Source organism: Mustela nigripes, chromosome 16, assembly GCF_022355385.1.
Source record: "Mustela nigripes isolate SB6536 chromosome 16, MUSNIG.SB6536, whole genome shotgun sequence".
Classification (NCBI taxonomy): domain Eukaryota; kingdom Metazoa; phylum Chordata; class Mammalia; order Carnivora; family Mustelidae; genus Mustela; species Mustela nigripes.
Genome location: NC_081572.1, coordinates 33,618,401 through 33,641,025, shown reverse-complemented (window position 1 = coordinate 33,641,025; position 22,625 = coordinate 33,618,401). Strand labels below are relative to the sequence as shown.

Genomic DNA, 22,625 nt, shown 5'->3' with positions numbered 1-22,625 from the left:
TTTTAAAAAAATAAAATAAAAAGAACTTCAATTCTTTAGATGAGGACCACACACATTTAGAGAATAATCTGACTTAAAGTCTACTAATAATAGACACTAATCACATCTAAAAAATACCTTCACAGCAACATCGACACTGGCGTTTGACCAAACAACTGGGTACCATAGCCTAACCAACTAACACATAAAATTAACCATCACAGCACGAAAAAGAAAAATAAATAATTGAAAGATACACAATCCCTCTTCTTGAGGAGTGGTAGGAAAGATAGGTAAAAAAATACAGAAGACTGAGGTAAATGCTATATTACAGAGGCACAGAGAAAATTCTGTGGAAGGGTAGAATTTTTGGTGGGAGCCAGCTGGAAAGACATCATGAGGAAGTGATCCTTGAATCTGGCAGGATACACAGAATTTTGATAAAAGGAAGGGGCATTTCAGGCTAAGAGGCCTGAAAATGCTTGCCAAATGCCTAACAATGTTTGGTAAATTGCCATGAGTCTTCAGGAAGTCAATCCTTACCTTAGCATAGCATCCACCTCCTCTACCTTCAATTCAGTGCTAATATTATGCTGTCTTAATTTCTTCATTATATTTGTTTTTGCAATTTTAAGTCTTGTTTCCCTATTTCTGAGAGCAAGCAAGGACCACATATTTTCTTTTCTTATTCTTATTAATTATTCTTCATAATTCTCAGTTCACAGAAAGTACTTCAAATTGTATCTAATAAAATTACATGCCTAAGGTAGACTTGCCTGGACTTGCCCCGTAAGACCAGAAGTGGCCACTCTCTCTTCAGGACATCAGAAGCCTGGATATATAGTTTTTCCTGTGAATATATAAGCCACCCCACATCTTTCTAATAAATTTCTTTCTTTGGCCAGAGAACCCTAGGTAGTATAGTCTTGTCATTCAGACCCTATAATGAAACACCAATGTATACTTGGTAGCAGCTAAATGTATATAGAGACAAAGTGTCCAAGAAGAAATAAACAGCTTAATCTTAGCTTGTCAATTGAGGCATAGCATACAAAGTTATTCATTCATAAAGCATGTTTTTTGTTTTATATTACACAAATGATTGCATTGTGCTAGGTCTGGGGAGATACAAACATGAAAAATGTGTAGTCTTTGCTGGCAGAGGCCTGCAATCTAGAGGTAAAACAAAGATGTCCCAAATTTTTAAATTTTATTAATTACAGGGGCAGGCTTTTTATAGCCCATACCCATTCTGTTGCAAGCAGCAGCGACCAATTCACACTGGCTTAAGCAATAAAGGGAATTTATTTGCTCATACAACTAGAAGGATGCAGTAGACTGAGGTACTCAAAATTATTGGGCTCTCTCTCATACGTATACACACACAAATGCACACACATGCATCAAGGCACCTCTTAACACCACGTAAGTTTTTTGACCCAGAAAGAGGAGAGAACTTCTTTTTCCTCACTTCAATAAATGTAGATCCAGGGAAAGACTGGTTGGTCTGTTCTGGTCATATGCTCCCAACCCCCACCAATCTTCAAGGTCAAAGCAGTCGGGTGTTACAATCAGCAACATTGAGTATATGTTACTCCTGTCCAGAGTAATGGAGTACAGTGATTGGTGTCTACACCAGCGTTGCATGTTTAGAATGGAAATGAAAACAAGTAGTGGTGGATCCTGCTTCTGGTGTAATGGAAAGGGATTCTGGGCAGACAAAACAAATGTCCATTATGAGTGCCAGGAAAATGACTGAGAGCACTTGGGAGTTTAGAGCAAGGAGAGAAAGCTCATTTCTAGTGCACTCAGTGAAGAATTCCTGAAAAAGGAATCTTGGACCTAAACATTAAAAGACAGGATTTTAGGAGGTGGAGAAGGCAAGGAGGTTTAGGTAAAGAAGGGTCAGGAAAAAAAGGCATGCAAGAAAGCACAGGACTGGTTTGGGGTGTGTTTCCATTTGGTAGATTCCAGAAGGTTCAAATGGGAACTGAAGGAAAGAAGGGAGGAAGGAAGGAAGGGAGGAATAAAGTGGAAATAAAGTCTCATGAGTTGGGACCCGCCAGGAATCTGTTTATATGAGAAACTGAGCAGCCTCCCAGAAAAAAATTACACAAACTCTGCCTAATAACCACATCGTGAGGTATTAGTCTTGAAGGGGTGTCACCAGCTAGATAGACCCCAAGACCTGACCTTTACCCCCCACTTGCTTGTACCCACTGACCTTTGTCCCACGTTTTTCCTTAAACTCTTCTATCCAGCTTATCTCTTAACTCAGGCAAAAGACCTGAGGCGCAAAGCAGCCCTTGATGGAAACTACACCTCAAGCAATAACAACTGGCCAGACAAAGAGTTGGAGAAGCAGGCTTCCCACTGAGCAGAGGCTCCAACCTGGAGCTTGATCCCAGGACCCCAGGGTCAAGACCGGAGCCAAAGGCAGCCGCTTAACAACTGAGCCACCCAGGCGCCCCATAACTGCTTATTTTTAACTAGATTTTTTTAATTGAAAAAGGAGGGCATGTATTCTCATAGTTCAAAGAGGTATTCAATAACAAACACTTCTCCTTCCCTTCCCAGTTCTTTAGTGTGAAAAGAAGTGATTTTGAGTTTGTCCTAGGGGCACACTGTTCACATCAGATCTTCCAGCCTAGCCCAGGAGCCCACACTTAAGTGCCATTTGGACAGAGGGAGTTCAAAGTTAAAAGTGGAATCCTATGTTCACTAAAATCTCTGAAATAATATGGGGGTGGGGACAAGATGGTCATAGAGACAGTTGTGGTATCTCGGTATCAGAGTATAGCTCAAAGGACGAGAATGTATTCTGCCTACATGGGTAAGAACCCACAAGGCTATGACACTAGGAATTCTCCAGAGGTAGAGTGAAGCATTGACATATTCAAAGCTCCCAGCTCACCAGTGTCTTGAATGGTGCAGGTTCAGGCCTGAGGTTCTGAAGATACCAGCACCAAGAACTTTTAAGCAGGGAGAACAGCTGGGACACCTGGGTGGTTCAGTTGTTAAGTGGATGCCTTCAGCTCAGATCATGATCCCAGGGTTCTGGGATCAAGCCCCAAATCAAGCCCCGCATCGAGCCCCTTATCGGGGTCCCTGCTCAGAGGGAAGTCTGCTTCTCCCTCCCCCCCCCCCCCACCCCCCCACCCCCCCCGCTTGTGTTCCTTCTCTCGCTCTGTTAAATAATGGCTCAGTGGGTTAGGCCTCTGCCTTCAGCTTGGGTCATGGTCTCAAGATCCTGGGATCGAGCCCCGAAATCGGGCTTTCTGCTTAGTGGGGGGAGCCTGCTTCCCCCCCTCTCTCTGCCTGCCTCTCTGCCTACTTGCCAAATAGATAAATAAAAATCCTTTAAATAAATAAATAAATAAATAAATAATAAAATCTATGTTTAAAAAAGGGCAGGGAGCGCAGCAAAAGGAGGAACTATAAGAAAGCAACTCAGAATCGAGGTTTCTATAGAATTCCTCATCCTTAATGGTATATAGTGACATAAGAAGTTGTCCTCAAAGTGTGGTGACTGAGATCTTGGATTCTGGAGTTGGCCTTTCAGGGGTTTATCCTGGCACGGGAATTTACTTCCTACTGGTACCTACTCCACAGGAGTTATAAGGATTGGCTCATGTGAAACCGTGTAACCCAATGTCTGGTTCGTGGGAATTGTTCGTGTTTTCCCTTTCTCTGTCCCTCCCTCCCTTCCTTCTTTCTTTCTCACTTTCTTTTCTTGAACTGAGGTATAAGTGACATATAACATTATATTAGTTTTAGGTGCGCAACGTAATAATTTGACATCTGTATACATTGTGAAATGGTTCATCTTTATTGTTGTTATTCTTACAAAGGCATTCATGAGGATGAGGAGACCTCAGCAGATAGTCCTAGTGAAAGACAACAGAGCCAAGCAAAAGAAAAAAGAACCTCAGAAATAACACGGGCCTTTGCAGCGGTAAGGATGGGGCTGAACTATTAGAATGTTGTTTATTTTTGGGGAGGGGAGTCCTCTGTTTTTACTCCCTTGTCTGGTCTGTGGGAGACATGAGATTCAGGTCAGATAGGGAGTAAAGCTAGAATTCATAGTGGATTTTGAATGCATAGCTGAGAAGCTCAAAAGGTTATGATGAACAATTGAAGAAAACTGTATTAAAATTAATCGCAGGGACACCTGGGTAGCTCAGTCGGTTAAGCATCTGCCTTCAGGTAGGTCATGATCCCAGAGTCCTGGATTGAGCCCAAGCTGGACTCCCTTTGCTCAGTGGGAAGCCTCCTTGTCCTTCTGCCTGTCTCTCTCTTTCTGACAAATAAATAAAATCTTTTAAAAAAGGATATATAAAAAAAAAAGATTAATCCAGAATTCTATACAAATAAGTCAGAAAAGGGGAAGCTCCAAGAAAGAGAGACCAATTAAAAGATTATTACCAGAGACTGTGGGAGACAACATAAAGAGCTGAAATAGAATAGGAGCATTAAGAATGGAAATGAAGGGACAGATGTGAAAGAGACACTTGACGACAGAACTATCCCAGGATATATAAAGCATCTGCTTGCCCAAGTCTTCAACATGTTCCAGTCCAAATCCTAGAGTTTTAAAAACTATGTAAACCAGAACTTTGCTATATGTAATCCAATAATCTATTAGATTTCTTCTCATTGTATATACTGTTTTAAATAAGTAAATTTTTTTTCCAGACCAAACTTCTAATTATTTTATTGAATACCACATTAAAAGATGATGCTCTAACAGAGATAACTGATTTTCTTTTCTCAGATAATTTTACACTTGCAGATTTTAAACTTTTACCATCTGCTGACCCATTATAAATAAAATAAATTATTAATAAAGTTTATAGTAAGCTGCAGAAATGATATTTAACAAAACATCATTATTTCTGTACCGTTGCTAACTAATGTCCATTTTTAACATCAGTGGTTTATTTCATTTCACATTGCCTTAAAATATTTATTCTCCATTGTTTAAAAAAAAAAGAAACAACAGGTCCCCAGTGAAGTCACTTGCACCCGGGATAGCAAAATGAGATTTTAACTGAAGTTTCAACCTCTCTTAGAAGCATGACCTTTAATCAATTTAGAATTTCCTGATCAATGTTAGTGAGGCAATCTGCATGATAGATTCCTGCCATTCCCTCCAAGAAAGGTGATCTTGCCTGAAGCAATCCACTCTATAAAAACCTTCTGTTTTTTACAGCTTCTAGGAGCTCCTTGCTACTTGCTAGATGCTGCCTGGTTTATGAATCATTTAATAAAGCCAATTGGATTTTCAAATTTATTCGATGAATTTTGCCTTTTAAAAAAATTGATTTTTAACAGATTTGGTGGCAGCAGCAGGACCAACGGATATTTCCAATGGTTTGGGGAACAATGAGAAACACAGGTGCACTGCAAACTTTTTGAGTTGTCTTTCTTGCCATTTCTGAAAGCCATGGGCATTTCCTCTTGATTCTAAGCTTGCTCTCTACCATTGAGCTCCTGATCGAATTAGCTTTTCAGTCTGTAATTCCCAACTGGTATAACTTCCCAGCCCCTGATTCTGTCCCAAGATCCACATGAGAACTATTAGTAGCAATTCACAGTTCCTTATGTATGTGGAGCCCCTGTCTGCAGTCCCTGTTTGTTGATATTTCTCATTTGCAGGTTCAATCCTTACCCCAGTCCAAGGTTCCACAATAGGAAGTGTTGGAGGTGTGCATAGTAACATCTAAATTGCATGCCTTGGCATCCTTCTCCAGATTCTATTCTGGGAACTGTTCTTGGCACCTGCAGTTCTCCATTTGTTTGGAATCAGCCTGCTGATCCTCTGGGGTCTGCTGTTTCAGTCCTTTTCCCAGTCTCTAGCTCACTGGTTAATGCTGGTATATTAAGGTGCACATGTTTACTTGGCTCATTTTGTGTAGCTAGAGTCTATTGCTAATGGGAATCTAGAAGCTGCCACAAAATTGGTGGGCATGGGTTGAGCATTTAAAAGTTACCAGATCACTCACCACCTAATTTAAAGACTCCCAAGTTAGGATAAGTTGATCACAAAATAAGTTAGATTGACAGTCACCTGCCAACCTCAAGAAAATTTCCGTGCAACAAAGTACACTATAAAATACCATATAATTCTCAGTCACACAGCACATCCCTCTTAGGTAGTAATCTGGTTCCAGGAGACTCAAAAGCCTAGCTAAAAAGATGGGATCTTTAATTTCTAAAGAGTCAAACACACCATCTTTCAGGACAACTGTTTATTTTATATTTAAGAACTGTAGTCCCAAAAGCTGTAGATACATACAAAATGGCAAAATCTTATTAAAAAGAACCTAGAGTTACAATGGCCATAATAAGGAACATTCCAATTAGACAAGATCATTTAAAAAGTGCACTTTAAAGCAAAGATTCCCAAATCAAACCAACAGAATGGAATACCTATTTTAATTGGCATGCAGAAAACTTTAAAAGGTTTAAAAATTCCATAATAGCTTCACTGAAAGTTTCATTGCAAAGGCTAATGAAAATTTAAAGATATAAAGGTTACTTAAAACAAGACTATAAGACTAGGTAACTCCTACTGCTCCCTCTATCCTCCTTTACTTGGGTACTCTGAATTGTTTTTCTGCTTTGACAATAACTATATGACTGTAAAAAAAAAAAAGGGCACCAAGATAAAGGCCTTACAGACACCCCCATATTTACCTTCAAATGGCCCTCCCAGAGTTGGCAGAACTCTGCAAGATTTTCTTGCAAACTGCTATGTTTTACCTTAAACAACTATTAAATATAAACTAAAATTATGGGGCGCCTGGGTGGCTCAGTGGGTTAAGCCTCTGCCTTCTGCTCAGGTCATGGTCCCAGGGTCCTGGAATTGAGCCCCGCATCAGGCTCTCTTCTCAGCGGGGAGCCTGCTTCCTCCTCTCTCTGCCTGCCTCTCTGCCTACTTGTGATCTCTGTCTGTCAAATAAATAAATAAAATCTTAAAAACATATATATATATATATATATATATATATATATATATATATAAAGTAAAATTAAAATTAATGAAAAAGTCTCCCAAATTCTGGCAGACACCAGAGCCTGCAGAGGGAATCCTGGGAAAACCGGTAGAAGCCAGCAAAGATTGGGAATTCTTTTCAGAATCAGCTCTCCCTAATCTCTGGAGTGTCTAGTTGAGAAAGGAAAATAAAATTTCATGTCATCCTTTCCTTTCCAAATCCATTTGTTATTGGTCCTTTTTCTCTCAAGGATAGTTATTGCCTTCTTGCTTCTCTCATTTTGTAGCCTAAGAACTTGGCCTAGCTTTATTACTGCATGGGACATGCAGGTGGTTGATTCTTTCTTTTGGCTATCTTTGGGAGTGACTCCAGATCATGTAGAGATAATATCATTCGTACCTCGAGGACGCCCCTTGGGTTCATAAGGTTCTTTAATATTGCCAAGAATATTTACTGTTTGTTCTGGCTGGAACCTGAAAAATATTTGGAAGGATTTAATAACTCTGTGATCATACATTTGGCCAAACTGGAAGCTGATACTCAGAGCCTCATAGGAATTCTTTCAGGCCTTCTCTCCTAATCTAAATGTACCCAGGGGAAGAGAACACATTCCAACATAGATGGACGGATATATGTCAGTCCTTGGATATGCAACTAACCTAGCCTATTTATTTCAAAAGACTTTAAGTACTGAATTCTGACCTTAAAAGAATAAAAGTCCTTTTAGGAGGAGCTACATTCTTTCCTTGTGCCTTGAGTTGTAAATGTTTTACCCAGTCTTCTCTGGCAATTTTTACCTGGACCATGTCTTTAAAATAGCAACTTAATGGGGTGCCTGGGTGGCTTAGTTGGTTAAGCATCTGTCTTTGCCTCAGATCATGATCCCAGGATTCTGGGATGAAGCCCTGCATAGGGCTCCGTGTGCTCAGTAGTGAGTCTGTTTCCCCCTCTCACTCCTCCTCTACCTGCTTGTTCTCTCTCTCTCAAATAAATAGTATTTTTTAAAAGATTTTATTTATTTATTTGACAGAGATCACAAGTAGGCAGTGAGGGAGGCAGAGAGAGAGAGGAGGAAGCAGGATCCCCAATGAGCAGAGAGCCCAATGTAGGGCTCAGTCCCAGGACCTTGGGATCACGACCTGAGCCGAAGGCAGAGGCTTTAACCTACTGAGCCACCCAAGTGCCCCTCAAATAAATAGAGTCTTAAAAAAAAAAAAAAAAAATCAACCTACCAACTTAAGGGAGACATTTATTAACACAGGAAAAACAAAATGGGGAACATTATTTGAAACTTAGGTGAACTTTTAAAAAAAGATTTCATTTATTTATTTATTTATTTATTTGTCAGAGAGAATGAGAGCAGGAGCACAAGCAGGCAGAAGCAGAGAGAGAAGCAGTCTCCCTGCTGAGCAAGGAGCCCTATGCGGGACTCATCCCAGGATGCTGGGATCATGACCTGAGCCAAAGGCAGTGGTTTAACTGACTGAACCACCCAGGTGTCCCACAACTTAGGTGAATTAGGAAAAAAAAAAAAACAACAACAACAACAACTTAAATGTCTTCTCCACAAATACCCTCATGGTTAAAATTTTAGAATGGAATCTATGTGATCTCTGTGTCTGCCTGTATGTTCTTGTGTGTCTATATTTATATGTCATAAATGCATGGTATTTCCTATTTCTGAATGGTATTGCCAAAATTAACTTGTAAAAGAGGTCTATTTAATTGCTTGAAAGAAAATTAAGCCCTTATATAAATTAAATTCTCAGAAATGTAATAAAAACTAACCCAAATAAATTTCAAGGAAAATATTCTTTGTTAGAGCTAGTTTCAGATTGTTGTTTTAATTAAAAAGGCATATCTTTAGGTTCATCCGCACTAAATATAATACTTTTATTCTACCTGGGTTTACTAATCAAATAAGTTCATGTTATCTCTTACAAAATTTGTCACCAAGAAAAATAGCTTGGTGTGATGGTTGACTTTGTCTACTATTATGAAGCTTGTGTAGGTCATCTAAACATAATTTTTAAGAACAAGTCAATTACATAGATATAACTAGGATAAAAAGTTTTTAGGTAAACTCTTAAAATAGTTTCCCCAAATTTTTTTGGTAACCCAAAACCTTTTTGCTAAGTTAAATTAAATGATGGCTAGTCATTGGATTTCTAGATCATTTCCAAATAAGATAAAATACTACAACACTGGGGCATCTGGGTGGCTCAGTGGGTTAAGCCTATGCCTCCAGCTCAAGTAATGGTCTCAGGGTCCTTGGGATTGAGACCCACATGGGTCTCTCTGCTCAGCAGGGAGCCTGCTTCCCCCTCTCCCTCTGCCTGCTTCTCTGCCTACCTGTGCTCTCTCTCTCTCTCTGTCAAATAAATAAATAATTTTTTTTTAAAATACTGTAACATTAATTACCGAACATAGGTTTATCCACTTCTGGCTTCCTTTTACAGAGAAACTAAAATATATATGGGTCTATTAATAAGCATGTTTTGTGCCACACTGAAAAATTCACTATGAGAAAGCATATGTTTTAGAAATTATAAAATATATTTATAAATTTGCCAAGCCACACAATGCTAATGTTAAAGACAGTTCATAATTGTTTGCTTTTTTATTTTCACTAAAAATTAGGGTTTTTAGGGACGCCTGGGTGGCTCAGTGGGTTAAGCGGCTGCCTTCGGCTCAGGTCATGATCCCAGCATTCTGGGATCCAGTCCCACATCGGGCTCCTTGCTCGGCAGGGAGCCTGCTTCTCCCTCTGCCTCTAGCCTGCCACTCTGTCTGCCTGTGCTTGCGCTCTGTATCTCTCTCTCTCTAACAAATAAATAAAAATCTTTGAAAATTTAAAAAAAAAATAGGGGTTTTTTTTTGTTTTGTTTTGTTTTTAAGATTTTATTTATTTATTTGACAGACAGAGATCACAAGTAGGCAGAGAGGCAGGCAGAGAGAGAGAGAGGGAAGCAGGCTTCCTGCGGAGCAGGGAGCCCGATGCGGGGCTCGATCCCAGGACCCTGAGATCATGACCCGAGCCGAAGGCAGCAGCCCAAACCACTGATCCACCCAGGCGCCCCCAAAATTAGGGTTTTTAAAGGTTAAAAATATGAATATATGTAACTAAAGCTACTAGAAATGATAAGGGAAACATCTCTGTATATAAGAAAAGTAGGGGGGTGCCCTGGGTGGCTCAGTCATTAGGTGTCTTCCTTCGGCTCGGTCACGATCCCAGTGTCCTGAGGTCAAGCCCCATATTGGGCTCCCTGCTGAGCTTCTCCTTCTCCAGCTCCCCTGTGCTTGTGTTCCCTCTCTCATTATCTCTCTGTGTCATACATGAATAAAATCTTAAAAAAAAAAAAAAGTAGGATAAGAGAAGTTATGAGGAGTAGAGATGCATTTTTTTTTAGGGAAAAGAAAGTAATTTTGTCCTAAAGTGAAACTGGTTATTTCAGAATGATAAAGAGGAGATTAAAAAAAATATATTGAAAGTTGGGAAGAGAGAGAATCTAACCTTATGTGGTCAATCTGGCTAAAATTAAATGAATTTATTGAAAGGGTTATAAAATTAAGTTTTAAAATCCATAATGTACTTATGCCAAACAGGAGCTTAATTTTCTTTCATCTGCTAAAAACAAAATGTCTTCTTATACTTGGTCTGCTTTAGGAGACCAAGTACAGGATTATAAAAGGGTTTTCCTTACATTTTAAGTAATCTGATAAGAAAACAAAGATTTTGTGTCTTGCAAAAATAATTTCCTATGTTGTCTTTATCAGGTCTTCTGTTTAGTTAAGAAAGGTGAGTCTTCTCTATTAAAACAGTAAGTGGTTTTTGTTTGTTTGGTTGGGTTTTTTTTTACAACTATTAAAATTTCTGTGTTTGCCGGCAAAGTTTTAAACTGTGACTATGGTTAAATAGATAATGACGCATTATTTTACAGTTACCTATGATCCTATTTAACTAGGTGTTTCTGAAGCCTTTAGTATTTTTGACAAAACTTTCCAAAATCAAATTCTTTTTTTTTTAAGATTTTATTTATTTGACAGAGAGAGATGACAAGCAGGCAGAGAGAGAGGAGAAAGCAGGCTCCCTGCTGAGCAGAGAGCCCGATGCGGGGCTCGATCCCAGGACCCTGAGATCATGACCCGAGCCGAAGGCAGCGGCTTAACCCACTGAGCCACCCAGGCGCCCCCCAAAATCAAATTCTAAATGAAGTCTTTTTGACTTCAAACTAACTTTGAAATTTTTCAGAGGGTCCCTGGAACATCTTAAAAGATTTGTTCTGTCTTCTTATAAAAAAAGGAAATGTTAAACTAATTAGGTTTTTTGATAAGTTACATGGGAAGCACTATCAAATAAGAACTAAGTCTTCTTTATGTTGTATTTGCATAGGTATATGTTTTAAGTGTTCTAGAAATGGTATGAAATTCCTAGAAATCTGATATGTCCTGGTATAATATTATCAGTCATAATTCTAGTTATTATTTTAAAACATTGCGTGTTAGAGAAATAACCAAATTTCCTTGTCAACTCCCTTATAATGAATTCTCAATAGAACTTTAACAATGGGTATTTTAAATCTTTGTCATTTATCGGGAGTTATTGTTCTACTCAGATGCTCTTGCAAAAGTATCCCTGCAATCGTGCTTCATCCTCAAAGATATTCATAGGAAGGACTCTTGGAGAAATAACATGTTTCCGATAACTTTAAGATCATATAACTGAAATGGGTATTTCAAAACGTAATAGAAAAAACTGGATTCAGAGGCACCTGGGTGGCTCAGTTGGTTAAGCATCTGTCTTTGGCTCAGGTCATGATCACAGGGTGCTGGAATTGAGCCCCAAGTAAGGCTCCCCACTCAGTGCTCCGCTTCTCCTTCTCCTCCCTGCTCATACTCTTTCTAGCGCTATCTCTGTCTGTCTCAAATAAATACATCTTTATTTAAAGAAAAAGAAAAAAACTGGATTAGGGCACCTACGTGGCTCAGTCAGTTAAGCGGCTGGCTCTTGGTCATGTTCTCAGGGTCCTGGGACCAAGCCCTGCATCGGGTTCTGTACTCAGTACACAGTCTGCTTGAGATTCTTTCCCCCTCACTGTCCCTCCCCTTCTGGTCCTCTCCCATTTCATGGGTGCTCCCTCTCTCTGTCTCTCTCAAGTAAACAGATGAATAAAATCTTAAAAAAAAACAAAAAAAAAGAAAAAGAAAAATCTGGATTCAAGCAGAACAAGAGTTAATAACATCAGAGTGAATAAACTGAGGCTGATTATAATTTTCAATGACTTTTTGTCTGAAACATTTCTGATTCCTTAATGTTTTATTTTCCTAAATGTAAGGAAACATTTTCTCTTTTTTAAAAAATAAAGATTTTGTTTATTTGAGAGAGAGAGAGAAAGAGAGATAACATGCGCGAGGCAGGGCAGAGGGAGAAGCAGACTCCCTATTAAGCAGGGATCGCAGGACCCCGAGATCATGACCTGAGCCAAAGGCAGATGCTTAACCAACTGAGCCACCCAGGCATGCCAGGAAATCCTTGCTCTTAAGTTATCTAGGGCTTACAGCAATTTGGTAAAGTACTCCTCTGTAAACAAGATGAAACATTTTCTTTTCTATCTGATCCCCCCAGAATTCAGAAATCCTGGAGTGTTCTTTTAATTAAATATAATTACTTAATATACACAAGTTCAATAAGAATCTGTCTTAAACATTGGCCCTATTACCAAGGCTTTGACTGGAATGTCATATTTGAGAGAAATGTATATAGACTCAGATATGACCAGACAACTTTAAGGAACTAAGGTTAACTTTATGAAGTCAATAAAGCCTCTTGGGAAAAATCAGCCCAGCACCTTGCTTACAGGGTTTCCAGCAATCTTATCAACTAGAATCTGATGCCCAGTCCTTGGTTTGGCTTCCTGGCCTCAGAGGCTTTTAAGAAAAGGTCAATCTGAGATTCCCTCTGAAAGGTTCCTGCACAACAGTATTAAAAAGAGCCTATATAATCAATCACTGTTCTTGCTATACTTATCTAACAAACCAAGCCAAGTTTGATGTAATAAATTAGTTTTACTATGATTATCTTTGGTAAAAAATGGGGCAATTGTAGGGAAGGATACTATGTTTTCACCTTTGTCTGTATTAGTTTCTGAGGTTTTCAGGTTAATTGTCCCAAGTTTTGTTATATACTTATAAACTGAACTGAATCCTGGATCTTTCTAATTTCCTCAAATATCTGGAAAAGTTTCCAAGCTAATGAAGAAGGATAGTTGAAGAAAGGCAGGCAAGGACAAGAGGCCTCTGCTTTAAGAGGAAGCCACACTTAAGTGGATTTTACATCACCCTGGAAGGAACCCTCCCTCCTTTTCCATGTGATAGATGACAAAAACCTGATTGGATGATAGGCACAGGAGTTAATCAGATTAAAACAGCCTTCCAACAAGCCCATAAAAAACCCTGGATTTAGAAACTCTAATGAAGGGGAGACTGGGTGGCTCAGTGAGTTAAAGCCTCTGCCTTCCTCTCAGGTCATGATCCCAGGGTCCTGGGATCAAGCCCTCCATTGGGCTCTCTGCTTGGGGAGCCTGCTTCCCCCTCTCTTTCTGCCTGCTTCTCTGCCTACTTGTGATCTCTGTCTGTTAAATAAATAAATAAAATCTTTTAAAAAAGAAAGAAAGAAAGAAAGAAAGAAACTCCAGTTACAACCTTTCAGGTTCCCTCCCTCTGTGGGAGCTTTGTACTACCACTTAATAAGCTTTGCTTCACTATCAGTGAACCTTGTTTTGCTACCCGCCATTCTGCCTGGTCTAACTATTCATTTTTCAAAGTGATGTGGCCAAGAACCATGGGCATCAAAGGAAAAATCCTATAACACTAACACTTCCAATTTTCTCCCACCCTTCTAATTTGGAATTACTAAGAATAAAGATTACCCCCTGGATCGCCTTGGAAGGGATTATACCAAGTCCTCCTCCCTGAACTTCAGGGGCTTGAGCCTTTAGGACATATCTCTCTGCTGAAGAAGCGTCACTGGACATCTGGTCCTGTACAAATGTTGGAAACCTCCAAATCAAATTGACTAGGAAGAGAAGTAGTTAACATTGAAGTAGAATTCTTCCTCCCAATATGCCAGATGAAGACTTCATACTTTTTTTTTTTTTTAAGATTTTATTTACTTATTTGACAGAGAGAGAGATCTCAAGTAGGCAGAGGCAGGCAGAGATGGGGGGGAAGCAATCTCCCTGCCGAGCAGAGAGCCCGATGCGGGGCTCGATCCCAGGACCGTGGGGTCATGACCTGAGCCGAAGGCAAAGGCTCCAGCCCACTGAGCCACCCAGGTGCCCCGAAGACTTCATATTTTAACTAAACATAAAACCCTTTCCTCTTCTTTTCCTTTCCTTTACTCTGGCATTGGCCTGAGTACACCACTATGTGTATCTCCAGGCTATTGCTAAGGGGGTGGAAGATAATCTCTAGAATTAGAATAACGCTCAGCAGGAAACCTGCTTCCTCCTCTCTCTCTCTCTCTCTCTCTCTCTCTGCCTACATGTGATCTCTGTCAAATAAATGAATTTTTTTAAAAATCTTGAAAAAAAAAAAAGGATAGGATCTATCATGGAGTATTCATGATTCAAAATTAGCTTCCTTTGATAGATCTCTACTTCCCTAATCAGGAATAAATGTAAATAAGAATATGATCAGGAACCTTTCCTTAATTCTTGAAAATATTTCAGAATCCACTGCTAGGACCATCGCTGTCCAAAAAAAATCTTTAGACTCTCTGGTCCAAGTTGTACTCCGTAATAGGATAGCCCTTGATTATCATTTAGCTGAGCAAGGAGGTATCTGTGCTATGGTCAACACCACCTGTTGCACCTGGATTAACACTTCTGGGGAAGTTAAAGCTCAATTACATAAGACCACTGAGGAAGGCACTTGGCTTAAAAAGATGATTCCTTCAACATATCTTTGACTACTTTGATTTTGATTGGTTTGGGCTGGAAATATACTCCAGACATTGGGTATTATTCTGCTTATAGTAATCATAGTACTCTCCCCTGGTGCACTGTCTTCTCTTAAAAGCATGGATGCATGTTCATAGCTGTTAACCACCAAGCAAATGATCTCACTAAGACTGGCATGCCAGGGACACTTGGGTGGCTCATTCAGTTGAGTGGCTGGCTCTTGATTTCAGCTCAGGTCATGATCTCAGCACCTGGGATAGAGCTCTGAGACCAGAGTTGCGGGGGTGGGGGGGGTGGTCTGTGCTCAGCAGGGAGTCTGCTTGAAGATTTTCTTTCTGCCCCTCCCCCTGCTCACGTGTGTGCACACACACATATGTGTATGCATGCACATGTGCACATGTGTGTGCTCTAAAATAAATAAATAAATGTTAAAAAAGGAAACAAAAAAGATTGGTATGTCAGAAAAGGACTGAAGAAAATGACTAGCTAAAAATTGTGAACCTAAAGTTATAATTTATAAACACCACAGGGATTCCACAAAAAAACATGACCTGTGAATATCACACAGAGGATAAGTAAAAGCCACAAGAACTACAAAGCAATAGGTGATCATGGTGTAGAAGCCTTCAGTTTTAATCACATCTCTCAATTAGGCTGAGAGTCTGATCAAAAAAAGGGAACTGTTTAAAAGAAGGCACAATAGGCCCAAAATGGAGTCACTTACCCCCATGACAGCAAAACAAGATTTAACTGCAGTTTTAACCTCCTCCAGGAATGTGACCTTTAACCAGTCAATCTGGAATTTCCTGATCAATGCTAGTGAGGTAATATGCCTGACCAACCCCTGACCTTCCCTCACAGAAAGGTGTCTTTACCTGAAACAACCCACTCTTTGTAAGAAAACTTCTTTTTCTGTCCCCATCTGTCTATGAAAACCTTACATTTTTGTACAGCAACTTGGAGCTGCTTTCTACTTGCTAGATGGGATGCTGACGGCTTCATAAATCATTGAATAAAGCAAATTAGACCTTCAAATTTACTCAGTTGAATTTTAACACCACATTAAGGGAAGAAAAATAAAAGAAAAAAATCAGCAGGAAAATAAATATGCCAAACAGACTTATCAACAAGTTATAACTCGAACACAGGATTTAAGAAAAATATATTGACATTAATAACTTTATTACTGCCATCACTTGCCCCTATCTTCCTGGAATTCAGAATTTGGACACTAAATTCAGAACTAAAAGTAATAGTAGAAATGTGCAAACCTAAGGCTACAATTTGTTCAGTTATCCAGGAATGAAACTCTTTAATACTATTATGTGACATTGTGATTTATAATGAGAAGCGCATATTTTATTTTCATCCCCATCCCTGACACAGGTCCCCTAAAACCCTTGGAATTTCCTAAGTGATAGGAGTGACAAAGGTGTTTTCATATTCTAATAAGCCCCTTTCAACCACACCTGAGTTCATGTTAATGAGGTGACCTTAGCAAAGCACCTAAGAATGGAGAATGGTTTGGGGGGGGATAGGGTTGGGGGGTGGCGCATGGGGAACCAACCTTGTGACTGAGGGTTGGAACTTTTCATTTCCACCTCCCTGGCCTCCTAGGAGAAGAAAGGAGTTGGAGATTGACCATCACCAATGGCCAATGATTTAATCAATCATGCTGTTATAATGAGGCCTCCATTAAAAAACCAAAAGCATGGGTTCAGAAAGTTTCTGGGTTGGTGAACACTAGGAGATTCAGGGAGAGTGGTTTACTCGGGGAGCATGGAAACTCTGTGCCCATCTCCCCATACCTTGCCCTATGCATCTCTTCCATCTAACTGTTCCTGAGTTACCTTCTTTTGTAATAAAGTGATAATCTAGTAAATAAGATGTTTCTGAGTTTTGTGAGCTGCTTCAGCAAGTTAATCAAACCCAAGGAGGAGGTTGTTGGAACCTCTGATCTATAGCTGATCAGAATGGATTTGAACTGAACATCCTTAGATACTTTGGTAACCAAACTAACTTCTCAGCTACCTTGACTGTACCACGGATATAATATACACAGTGGAGAGATAACAGGTGACCCACAAATATGCTGTTACTCCCATCAGCATCATTGCAGCACATGGCAACTGACTTCCCAACAAGCCTTTTCTCTGAAGCAGGTGTTCTCTGGGGCCATAAAATAGCCTCACAATTTTTTTAGTTAAAAGGCGACTTTTATTGGGGTGCCTGGGTGGCTCAGTTGGTTAAGCAGCTGCCTTCGGCTCAGGTCATGATCCCAGCGTCCTGGGATCGAGTCCCACATCGGGCTCCTTGCTCAGCAGGGAGCCTGCTTCTCCCTCTCCCTCTGCCTCTGCCTGCCATTCTGTCTGCCTATGCTCACGCTGTCTCTCTCTCTCTCTCTGATAAATAAATAAAATCTTTAAAAAAAAGGGGAGGGGACTTTTATTAATTTATGAGTATTAACTTATGAAGAGGTAAGCTGAATGGCACAGTGGTTTAAAGCCAGACATCCCCACTTACATATAATAAAGAGCAGAATTTGAGGCATGACAGAAGTGGTTTTGAATCCTGACTCTGCCACATCCTAGGCCTTATCCCCTTAAGAAAATTACTTAAACCCCCCTCAAAATCAGGGTCCACAGCCCAAAATGAGAATACCTCATAAGGATAGGGATTCTTTAAAGACTAAATGAGGTAAGTCATGTCAAATACTGTGCACCATTTTTGCTAAAATGTTTACAGTATTATGTAACCATGTGGGCATGCAAGTTCTTTCTCTAGGATAAATGTGGTTATTTTTTTATTTTTTTAAGATTTTATTTATTTATTTGACAGACAGAGATTGCAAGTAGGCAGAGAAGCAGGCAGAGAGAAAGGGAGGAAGCAGGCTCCCCGCTGAGCAGAGAGCCAGATGTGGGGCTCGATCCCAGGATCTTGGGATCATGACCTGAGCCGAAGGCAGAGGCTTTAACCCACTGAGCCACCCAGGCGCCCCGATAAATGTGGTTATTAATGATGCTTTGCAAAAGAATATGTATATTTAGTACATGATAGAAGAAAAAATGGTAGGTCATATGGAAAAAATTAAGTTTGATTCCTACATCACTCCCTACCGCAAAATAAATTCCGGACATAAAAAGATACATTTTTGGGATGCCTGGGTGGCTCAGTCATTAAGCGTCTGCCTTCAGCTTGGGTCATGATCTCAGAGTCCTGGGATTGAATCCCACATCAGGCTCCCTGCTCAGTAGGGAGCCTGCCTCTCCCTCTGCCCTCCACCCTGCTTGTGTGCATTCTCTCTCTGTCTCTCTCAAATAAATAAATAAAATCTTAAAAAAAAAAAAAATAGATACATTTTTAAAAGGTAGTAGAGAAAAGTGTTTTAAGTCTTATTGAAATAGGGAATGCCTAAGTATGACACAAAACCCAGAAAATACCAAAAGTAAAATTGATAAATTCAACTATATAAAAAAATTTTAAATACTGTGCTTATATATAACAATACTGTATTGTGCACTTAAAATTTTATTATGAGGGTAGGTCTCGTAAATGTCCTTCCAACGATTTTTTTTAAAACTTCATAACTAAAAACAATTACAAGGGAAAAAATGAAAAATTGGGAATAACTTACAACACATCACAAAGACATAATTTCTTTAAAGAGCCCTAACAATTGAATAAAAAGAAAGACCAGCAATCTAGCAGAAAAAACATGAACAGACAATTCATTGGAAAAGAATTATAAATGGTACAAGAATTTGAAAAGATGTTCAAATGCTCTCATAATAAAAGAAATCCCCATTTAAACTACAATTGAGGGGCACCTGGATGGCTTAAGTCAATTAAGCATCTGACTCTTTCTTTTTTTTTTAAGATTTTATTTATTTATTTGAGAGTATGTGAGAGAAAGAGAGAGCATGCACAAGCAGGAGAAAGGGTAGAGGGAGAAGCAGACTCCCTACCAAGCACAGAGTCCGACGTGGGACTCGATCCCAGATCCCTGGAATCATGACTTGAGTGAAGGCAGTTGCTTAACTGACTGAGCCACCCAGGCACCCCAACATTTGACTCTTGATTTCAGTTGAGGTCATGCTCTTAGGGTCCTGAGATTGAGCCCCCACATCGGACTCTGTGCTTAGGGTGGACTCTGTCTGCCTTATTAAGATTCTCTTTCTCTCTCTCCCTCTGCCCCTCCCTGTGCTCATGCTCTCTTTCTCTCTCTCAAATAAATAAATAAATAAATAAACTACATTTGAGATACCACTTTTTACCTAGAAGATTGGTTTAAAAAAAAAAAAGCAAACAAGTTGATTTCACACTATATTGGTGATATGAGATAATAAGCATTCTCATAAATTTCTGAAGATTATGAAAACTGATGTGACTCTATTGGGCCATTGTGAAATATCTAAGAAAATTACACATGCATAAATCCTTGAACCAACATCTACTTCTAGGAATTTGTCCTTTAAAGATACTTTTACTATATACATAACATACATATGTATACAGATATTCACTGCAGTATTATTTGTATTAATGAAACATTGGAGAATCTTTAAATAAACTGTGGTATATATGTATATTTTTAAAGAATTTGTTTATTTATTTGACAGACAGAGAGCCCAAGTAGGCAGAGAGGCAGGCAGAAGGAGAGAGGAGGAAGCAGGGTCCGGCTGAGCAGAGAGCCTGACGCAGGGCTCGATCCCAGGACCCTGAGATCATGACCTGAGCCAAAGGCAGAGGCTTTAACCCACTGAGCCACCCAGGCGCCCCATAAACTGTGGTATATTTTTGAAAACAGCATACTATCTAGCCACTACAAGAGAGAAGACTCTACATATACAAATGTTCCTGTTACCTATTGCTGTGTAACAATGCACCCCCAAATTTAGTGACTAAAATATGTAAGTTTGGGCAATTGGAGAGGGCAGTTAGTAAAAAACTGGAGTAGGTAGCTGCTACTTCCAGGGTGAAAACAGCAATATAAAACTTGAGAGAACATGAAGAATCAGGGAAACATGAGACCAGCAAAGAACACAATAATCTTACAGTAACTGTCCCAACTACATGGGTATTTGTGATTTAGCCAATAAGGAATTCAAAATAGCTGTGTAGGGTTTTTTTAAGATTTTATTTATTTATTTGTCAGAGAGAGAGAGAGCGCGCACAGGCAGGCAGAATGGCAGGCCGAGGCAGAGGGAGAAGCAGGCTCCCTGCCGAGCAAGGAGCCCTCTGTCAGACTCCATCCCAGGATGCTGGGATCATGACCTGAGCCGAAGGCAGCCACCTAACCCACTGAGCCACCCAGGTGTCCCTCAAAATAGCTATGTTTTGTTTGTTTAAGATTTTATTTATTTATTTGACAGAGAGAGCACAAGTAAGCAGGGTGGCAGGCAGAGGGAGAGAGAGAAGCAGGCTCTCGGCTGAGCAGGCAAACAACATAGGGCTCAGTCCCAGGACCCTGGAATCATGACCAGAGCTGAAGACAGCCACTTAACCAACTGACCCACCCAGTACCCCACCCAGTCAAGTGCACACAGAACATTCTCCAGGGAGGGAAAAAAAGAACATTCTCTAGGATTGATTATGTGTTACAATACAAAACAAGTCTTAGCAAATTTAAGATTAAAGTCATACTAAGTGTCTTTTTTGACCACCATGGTATGAAACTAGAAATCAATAACAAGAGAAACATCGGAAAATTTACAAATATATGAAAATTAAATAAAACATTCCTGAATAACCAATGAGTCAAAAAGAAAAAAGAAAACTAATAATTATCTTAAAACAAATGAAAATGGAAACAAAACATACCCCAAAACATATGCAGCAAAAGCAGTAATAAAAGAAAAATGTATAACAATAAAGAAAACATCTCAAATAAACAACCTGATTTTACACCTTAAGGAACGACAAAAACAAACTAAGCCCAAAGTTAGCAGAAAAAAAAAAAAAAAAGAAAGAAATGACAAAGATCATAGCAGAAATAAATTAAATAGAGATGAGAAAAACAATTTAAAAGATCAACAAACTGAAGAGGTACTTTTTGAAAATATAAACAAAATTGAAAAACTTTTACTAGACTAAAAAAAGAAGACTCAAATAAATAAAATCAGAAATGTAAGAGGAGATATAACTAATACCACAGAAAACCAGTGGGTAAGAGACTACCGCAAATAATTGTGCATCAATAAACTGGATAACCAAAAAGAAATGGATAAATTCTTCAAAATGTAAAACCTACCAAGACTGATCATAACTAAAAAATCTGAACAGACTCATAATGAGTAAGATGACTGAAGCAGTAATCAAAAATCTCCCAATAAGAAAAGCCCAGGACCAGATGGTCTCCCTGATAAATTCTACCAAACATTAAAGAAAAATTAGAGCCAATCCTCAAAACTCTTCCAAAAACTGAAGAGGTGGAAAGACTCCCAAACTCATTTTACAAGACCAGCACCACCCTTCTACAAAAGTCAGATAAGGACACCACACACGCAAAAAAGGAAATTATAGGCAAATATCCCTAATGAATATAGATGAAAAATTCTCAACAAAATATTGGCAAATATGAGAATTCACGGAATATTAAAAGGATTATACACCATGATCAAGAGGCTTTATCCCAGGGTTGTCAGGATGGTTCAACATAAGCGAATCAGTAAGTATGATTTCATTAGTAGAATGAAAGAAAAATTATATGATCACATCCACAGCTTTACAAAAAGTAACTGGCAAAATCCAATATCCTTTTATGATAAAATTTCTCAATAAATTGCATATAAAAGGAATGGATCTCAACATAATAAAGGCCATATAAGACAAGTTCACAGATAACATCATACTCAGCAGTGAATCACTGAAAGCTTTTCCTCTAAGATCAGAAACAGCAGAAATGTGCCCACTCTCACCATTTGTATTTAACATAGATAGTATTGGAAGTCCTACCCAAAATAGTGGTTGCCGGAGGCAACAAATGGGAAGATGTTGATAAAAAGTACAAACTTTCAGTTATAAAATGTCCGGGGATCTAATGTACAGCATGGTGATAATAGTTAATGATACTGCTGTATATACTTAAAAGTTGCCGAGAGTAGATCTTCAATATTCTAATCACAAAAAAGAAATGGTAATTATGTGAGGTGATGGAAGAGTTAACTACCCTAAGTCATATTCATTTCATAATATGTAAGTATATCAAATTAACAGGCTGTACACCTTAAACTTACACATGTTATAGGTTAATTACATCTCAATTAAGCTGGAAAAAATACAAGATTCTAAGACTGATACTGGCTTTTGAAAGAATGCTAATAGCTTTTCAGTTGCTAAGAGGTTTTTTTTTTATACACACACAAAATGCTGCTACTATTCTTAAGAAGTATTTTGAAGATCTAAAGACAGAACTTTAATTGTAGCTTTTATGCAATGTTGCCATTATTTTTCATGATGCTATTGCCAAAAAGTAGGATAGAGCATATGAGTACTATAAGCTGCCCATGAATCTGCTTGCAACAGAATTTAGAAGAAATGATAAATGTGTGCCACTTAAAGTAAAGGTATTGTGAAAGAAAACTGCAATGTTTTATGACAAAATGGATCCACCAAAATAGGAAAGATTTAAGTTAAATGGAAAAATAGCCTCTCAATTTGCCTTGATTCAGTAGTGCATATTTGCTGG

The 22,625-nt window shown here is 39.0% G+C and overlaps 1 long non-coding RNA gene across 2 annotated transcripts in view; it reads right to left on the bottom strand.

The window, feature by feature from the left end:
* The window catches only part of LOC132003620 (uncharacterized), a 173,356-nt gene that overhangs the window by 89,450 nt on the left and 61,281 nt on the right, over positions 1-22,625 (bottom strand). The window lies entirely within an intron of this gene.